The sequence below is a fragment of the Gossypium arboreum genome, chromosome 12 (assembly GCF_025698485.1).
Source record: "Gossypium arboreum isolate Shixiya-1 chromosome 12, ASM2569848v2, whole genome shotgun sequence".
Lineage (NCBI taxonomy): Eukaryota > Viridiplantae > Streptophyta > Magnoliopsida > Malvales > Malvaceae > Gossypium > Gossypium arboreum.
In genome coordinates, this window is record NC_069081.1 from 15,474,155 (window position 1) to 15,482,215 (window position 8,061).

An 8,061-nucleotide genomic window follows, 5' to 3' on the forward strand; every position below is an offset into this window, starting at 1 on the left:
CAACTTTTCGTTGTTGAAAACAGAGGATTTAGCGACACTTAACATCGAGCTCTCCAGTGGTGGAAGTGTTACTTATTTATAATGTTGGTAAGTAACAATATTTTATTATCTACAAAAGTTTAAATTATAATTATTGACAAATAAATATGTTGTAAAGACGTATTTTTTGTACATAAAATTATTATATAAAGACATAATTTTATATAAAGTTACTTATAAAACAACACAATCCTATAAAGGGTGTAACAACTCGATTTTTAGTGGTACCAGAAAAATGCAGTTTCGAAATCTCATTTTCCTAAACTAGATCAATAAATATTAAATTAAGATATTTACAAAGTTGGTATAATAGTTTATTAAACTTTTGCCCTTTAATTTTGCCTACTAATTGCTGAATTGAGATATAGAGACTAAATTATAAAAAGTCTTATCGCTATAGATTTTAAATATTTAAAGGATCAAAATGATAAATATACCATTTTAATTCTTCAAAGGGTGGTGGATGGGATTAAAATACACTAAATTAGATTAATTATAATTAACTTTTAATTAATTAAGATTTAATTAAATAAAGTATGATTAATTAAATTTAATTAAACTATATAAGTTAAAATTAAAAGAGACCGAAAAACAAAAAGAAAGAAAGGGTTTCAAAGCTTCAAACATTTTGCTAAGATTTGGTCAGCATGTAATTTTTATGTTTTTAAGGTCATGGGAGTTTGATTTAACTAATCTGTGTACTAATTTGTAAAACTATTAAAGTTTTTGAAAGTTTCCATTATTGATTTCTTGAAGAAATTGGTGTTAAATTGATAGATTTTAAGCTTAGATGTGAAAAAAAAAAAGAGACTAGATTGTAAAGTTTAATTGTTATTTTTGTACAAAAGGACTAAAGTGTAAAAATTGTAAAATTTATATGAAATTTCTATAATAATAGATAGAAGAGGGTCCTAAAAGATGTGATTAAGATCAATTTTAAAACTAAACCTCAAAATTGAAAGATATTGTTATTTTAATTTTAATGACTAAATTGAATAAAATGTAAAACTTTAGAGACATTAAAATAAAAATTCATAAGTTCATTCATGTCATAGTATTGATGAATTGAATGCAATAATTGTTTAGATCAAGAATTGAATCAAACCGGGGATAATCGAGGAAAAGCTAAAATTGTCGAATAATCTTTGGAGGTTCAACTTGTTTGTTGTTTTGATCAGGTAAATTCATATGGTATAAATGTGTTTAAATTGTTATTTATTTAATTTGTGTATATATGTTTGATTGGAGTTGATTGTGATAAATTGGTAGAAATGTGAGAAATGGACTAATTTGTAAAGAAATATATATGTATATGTGTAAAATATGCTCAGGTGAACTTGATAAAGGTTTCGATGTGATTGACATGTCAATAAGGTCTTTGCTCACTTGTATGGACTGATTACAAATGATTACCGAGATCTAGCATTTGTTGCGTGCTTGAAAATACATGTGACACAAGTTTAGTCTAGACTGGTAACCTGATGTCGTTTTAATAGTTTAGTTTGAACTAGTAACCTGACACGAATATATGATTGTGTATATTAAAGATACACGTGACACAGGTTTAGCCTAGACTAGTAACCTGGTGCCTATTTTTAAAGGTTTAGCCCGGACAGATAACCTGATATGTATATTTTAACTCGGACGAGCAACTGGTGAAATGGAAATATTTGTGTATTTGAGGTTGTCGCTATAATTCATCGGATGATACATGTAAGTTTTTTTTCAATGTTCAAATGAACATTTAATATCAACGGAAACCAATTAATCAACCATCTTTCACCTTTTAACTTGTCAAGGGACAAATACCTTGCCTACAATTCAACTAGATTTGAAACTTAGGAGATAAGCAAGGAGACTTCTTGAGAAGTGACATGTTGGCGAGTTGGCTCAGGAAGACAAATCCCTATCTGGAATGAGGCTTGGATTCCAAGTGCGAAAACGATAAGATTCAAACATCAACAGCAAATCAAGATATAGAATATGTGTCTAATTTAATTGAACAACATTCCAACTGTTTGAAAAAAGACCTAATTAAGCATACCTTTAATCAAGTTAATGCTGAAAGAATTTTGTGCATTCCTCTCCCAATTGATCAACAAGCAAATAGACTGGTATGGCTAGGTGAAGCTTTAGGTGATTACACAGTGCGTAGTGGTTACAAGATTTTATTTTAGGATGACTATATTACAAATTTACAAACTGAACACAACCTCTATAGATCAATGTACAAGAAACTTTGGTTCCTGGAATTACTATAAAAAAATAAGAATAATAGTATGGAAATCTCTTAATAATTTTCTGCCAACTCAATCTAATTTATATCAACAAAGGTTGGTAAGCTCAACAAATTGTCCTAGGTGCCTACACAGTACAGAGAGTATGGAACACGTTTTTAGAGATTGCCCATTTGCAATTGAAATCTGGAAAAGTTTAGGAATCAAGTGGACATAGGAGCAAAATCAGTTACAGTACGAGGAATGGATGCAGCTCTTATTTAAGAAAGAATCTAACCAAAGGTGCAGATTGATAGCATGTATAATTTGGGTTTTATGGACAGGTAAGAATAAACTTGTTCATGAAAGAAATCAGCAAACAAGTGAAGCTACGATTCAATTTATCTTCAATTATTTGAGAGAATTGGAAGGGGTAAATAAAAAGTTACTTGTCAATTATTCGGTGAATGAATACTGACAATCACTGGAGGGCATGAATGTCAAAATAAATTTTAACGCTACATTCAATAAACAAAGCAGAAGGTCCTGTTCAGGAATTGTAATCAGAAACTCAGATGGTCAAATTATAAAAAGAAAATCTGTATAAATAAGCACATACCAATTGATTATGCAACATAGGCACTTGCTTGCATCCAGACAATTCAGTTTGGTGCGAAGTCGGGTTTTTTAAAGATCGAAGTTGAGGGCGATGCTTTAACAGTGATTAAGAAATTGCAAAATGATGAAAAAGACAAATATAAAATAAGTGTTTATATTGTCAACACTAGACAGTTAAAAAGCAACTTTGTAATTTACAGATTCAAGCATGCACCGAGACAAACAAATAGAGTTGCACATAATCTTGCAGAAGGAGGGCTAAATGAAGAAGCGAATACTTATCTTAGTGATGGACTTTCCAGATCTGTAGCTATGGCAATGGAGGAGGGTCGTCAACGAAGAATAGTGGACGAGTAGTGGATGTGTTAACAAGAGAATGGGGGAGTATCAAAGATCCTTAAAATATAAGGAAACATGGGAAATAACCAAACTGTGATAAAGGGGGAAGAACCCAAAATAATGTTTTTTGGTTGAAAGAAAGAAGATAGGAAGATTTGTGTGAGGGTATCTCAGATTTTGGTTGTCCAGAGTAAGAATAATTAAATGGCGAAGAGATTTGCCCATGGAAGAGATACCTTAGAATTGAATTAGGTGAGCATCCTATCCAATCAAATTGAATTAAAAATTTTTTGAGTTAATCAATTTTTTGAATCTTATTTTATCATTCTAATTTAATTTCAAATTTTTTTAAATTGTTAAGTCGAGTGAGATGAAATTCAAATAAAATCGAATCGAATATATTTGTTCAATTAAATTTTAAAAATAACTCTAGTACCATTTATTTTTATGTAATTTTAAAAAATAATTTTCCTTATTAAAATAAATAAGTAAATAAATAAAAGCAACACAACATTAACCCTGAGTCCAAATAAACAACAAAAACAATACAACAAGATTATAATAAAAAAACATAAAATAAACAAAAAAACAATACAACAAGATTATAATAAAAAATATAAGCAAAAATCCAAATAAACAACATGAGTAGAAGTAAACAACAATAACAAGATTATAATAAAAAAACATAAGCAAAAGTCTAAAATACAGCAGAAACCTACCCCAGTCCAAAAAAAAAAACACAACAAAAGTGCAATAAATTAGCAACAATAACACACTAAACTAATAATAATAGCATATCAGTTCAAAAATCATTATAGAATAGTTTAAGTTTCTTATTCGCTTTAAACACCTTTGATAATCTTGAAACATCTAATAAAATTATTGGATGAGTTAGTTAAATGATAAAAAATGTTTGTAAAAATAAATTAAATAAACATTTAACTTTATAAACTAACGCTAAGTATATTACCTTCTTGATCTTGGTATTTTGGATAAGTTTAGCAAATTTAAAAACAAAAATTAGTTAAATTATGGGAATGATTACTAATATAAATAACACAAAAGCTTATTTTATAAATTAAAATTTATATATTACCATCTTCCATGGTTTGAAGTTCACCAACATAATCTTCAAGATTGAAGACATCATTAGATTTCCGAAGCCAATCTTGTGTGCAAACCAAAGCCCTAACCATAAGAGGAGTTAGAGAACTTCTAAAACTATTGAGAACACATCCACTCGTGCTAAATACACTTTCTGATGCAACTATTGAGATAGGAATAGCAAGAATATCTCGAGCCATTTGTGCAAGAATAGGGAATCTAGGACTGTTCATTTTCTACCACAATAATAAATCAAATGAACTTGAATTGTTTACTTCTTCATCCTCACCCAAATATCTATCCAATTTAGATTTGCTATCTAATCCAACTTGTTTCTTCTTCTTAAGGTTTTTTTGCTTGGCCAAGCCCGTTTTCATTTCTAACTAATCTATTTCCATTGAATTGCAAAAATTTGTCAAAAAACTATGTACACCCCTAATCCGAGTCCGTAGCTAGAACAAGATTACGGAGCATTACTGGAGTTTACAGAATAAAGTAGATCAAAAATTTCAAATATTTCACGTCACATAATATACATGTCAGAAACCAATCAGAATTAATTATATTGTTCCTTATACTAGCCTTCAAGGCCCAAAATACACATTAGAAACAAATCGGGACTATATCGGAAACTCAAAGAATTTTTTAGAAAATATCAAAAATTTTCAAAGATGCAGGGGACACAAGCCCGTGTGGCTAGGCTATGTATATACACGGTCAAGAGACACACCTGTGTCTCAGGCCGTGTGGGCATTTGAAATAGGGACACATGACTGTATCCTATCCCGTGTCCAAAATTATGAGCTCTCTAACTTGGGTTACACGGCCAAACCGCACGCCGGTGTGCCAAGCTGTTTGAATATACTGACTTGTATTCTTTAAAAGATACAGGGGACACATGGCCGTGTCACCTTGTCGTGTGTCACAACCGTGTCTCTGCCCGTGTGGACGGAAATATGCTATTTTATAAGCCATTTTTCTCACCCAATAAGGCATATACTGTAACACCCCATACCTGTACACGAGATTGGGATAGGATACGAGGCATTACCGAAATTTTCAAAAGAGTTTCAATTAATTTATATCATTTAGTACTCATTTTCATGTTTCATGTAACATCCTTTTCATATTACACTCAAAGCGTACATTTCCATATTCCATCAATTCATATTTAGAAATAACCCTTAGGACATTTAATCATCAAGCACTCTCTCGAGTCACATCTCATGTAACTGTAATGAATCAGGATTACCTTTTCAGGTCAAATCCTACCCACCTTAAGTTATCATAAGGAATCATGTATTGTGTAACTGTAGCGAATCAGGATTACCCTTTTCAGGTCAAATCCATCCACCTTAGGTTAACATAATGAATCATATATCACGTAACCGTAGCGAATCAGGATTACCCTTTTCAGGTCAAATCCTATCCGCCTTAAGTTACCGTAGTGAATTAGGAATAAATCCTATTCACTTTAAATTACCATAGTGAATCAGGAACAAATCCTATCTATACACACCAATTTTGGCCCGGGCCCAATAAAATAAAATAAACCCAACTACCTACCCAAAACCAAAACCCATTACAATCCTAACCCAAACAAATCAAACCCAAACCCAACTAAAACCTAACAGCCTAAAAGCCCACTACCTAAACCTATTTTCAGAAAAGGACAAAACCCTAACCCCCTAACAACAAGTGGCGCCGCAACCTACCACTATTAGAGCCTGAAGCCACCATCGGCCACCATCACTCTGCCACCATCGCCTCCTGCAAGGAAAAGAAAGAAAAGACAGGAGCAATTGAAATAGTAAAAATAAGATTTGTAAATCGGCTTTAAAAAGCCCGAATCATGAATGTAAAAGGGGATTTTTTGGTTTTCTTTTGAAAAAGAAAAAAAAGAGAGAAAAAGATTGTTAGACACGAATATTGAAAATCAAAAAGCAAAACAACAGAAGGAAAAAGGTTGATTTTAATCTTCGTTTCTCTTATTCATTTAGTTTATTTTTTTTTGTGATTTATCTCTTTATTTTCATTATAAATCAATTTTAAATAAAAAATAGAAAGGAAAAACTCACCTGGATCTTCGTGGCCTCGACCACAGTCGACGGTGGAGGCCTTGGGGGCTTCAAAGAGCCACGATGAACGGTGGCAAGGATGGGTTTTGAAACCCTAGCCGAAAGGAGAAAGGGGGGGTGGGGTGTGTTCTCTGATTTTTTTAAACAAGAATAAAGCAAAAATGAAAAAAAAAAATGACTTAAATACTAGGGGACAAACGGTGCCGTTTTGCACCTGGGCATCTAACGCCGAAACGGCGTCATTTGGATTGAGCCCGTGTGCGACCTGACTCGGCTTAAAGGGATCCGCGTGTTTTGCATCTGATGGGATATTTACGACCGCGATCCTTCCGTATTTTTTACTCTTTTAATTTAATCCTTTTTATTTTCCTTTCATTTTAATTTGACCGCGTAATTTTACCTCCGTTGCAATTTGGTCCTCGGACCATTTGAAGAGGCAGACAGATGAAACACAGCGTATAAGGGCTAGGAATATTTTCCCAACCGGTCCCTCAGTTTTCAAGCATTTTCCAAATCCGTCCTCTGCCCCCTTGTTTATCCGAATTCCCCCTTTTAAATTTTATTTAGATTTTGATTAGTCCTTTTTTGCTACTTTTGCTATTTTAATTTTAAATTAGTTAATTATATATATTCTATTTTAGTTTGAAGTTAGTTAATTTAATATATTATTAGCATTGTTGTTATATTTGCATTTATCTTCATCTTATTTTTCTAATACTATTATCATTATATTATTACTATTATTATTATCTTAGTATTAAACTAATTAATTTCATATTGTTATTATATTATATACTTTCCTTTTTATGTTTATTTATTTATTACATTATTATTATTATTATTATTATTATTATTATTATTATTATTATTATTATTATTATTATTATTATCACTTCTTCTTTTGTTTCATTTAATACATTTTTTCTTTATTGTTTTTGCCTATTTCATTTCTTATTTTTATTTTATTTTTTATTTTTTAAACTTTTTAATAGTTTTACTTATTTATTTACTTATGTTTTTTAGTTAGCCTTTTATTTATTTATGTATCTTATTTTTTATTCTTGCCCATATTATTGTTATGTACTATCGCATCTGTTATTTTTACATGTATTAGCACCATAATTTGCTTCACTATAAATCACATCATTTTTTGCTCGACACATTAAAATAATTCTTTCATAAAAGCAATATTTCATATTTAGAAATTCGAGAAAACCGTGCCCTAACTTACTGGGTTTCAATTTTTCTCGTTTAATCTAAATAATGGAATATTCTTTTAAAATTGTAATACGAATTTTAAATAAAATGCTTACTCTCGGAAATACGAGGTGTTGTGTCCTAACTTATTGGATATGACATCTTGTTACCTCGAGATAAGAATTTTTGCAAATAAAGGCAATATTCGATATTTGAAAATTCGAGAAAACATGCCCTAACTTACTGGGTTTCGATTTTTCTCGTTTACTCTAAATAATCGATTCCCCTTTTAATAGGTTAAAATACACAAATTTTAAATAAAAGGCAAGCCTGTTCTCGAAAATTCAAGATGTTGTGTCCTAACTTACTGGATGTGACATTTTATTATTTCGAGACGAGAAGGTCTTTAACATTCAAGTGTTTCTACAAAAAGATGGATCGTATTTTAAAGTCTTTCAAGTTTTCAAAGT

General features: G+C 30.8%; 1 long non-coding RNA gene across 2 annotated transcripts; it reads right to left on the reverse strand.

Annotated features, from left to right (window-relative positions):
- Positions 1–1,692: 1,692 nt before the first annotated feature.
- Positions 1,693–3,477, reverse strand: LOC108477154 (uncharacterized). 2 transcript variants are annotated; one of them, XR_008276077.1, is made up of 2 exons: positions 2,875–3,477; positions 1,693–2,773 (listed from the first exon to the last, which is right to left on the reverse strand). It is a non-coding gene; the product is annotated as an uncharacterized LOC108477154 (long non-coding RNA). The 2 variants fall into 2 exon arrangements; XR_008276076.1 differs by having other exon boundaries at positions 1,693–2,801.
- Between the last annotated feature and the right edge of the window lie 4,584 nt (positions 3,478–8,061).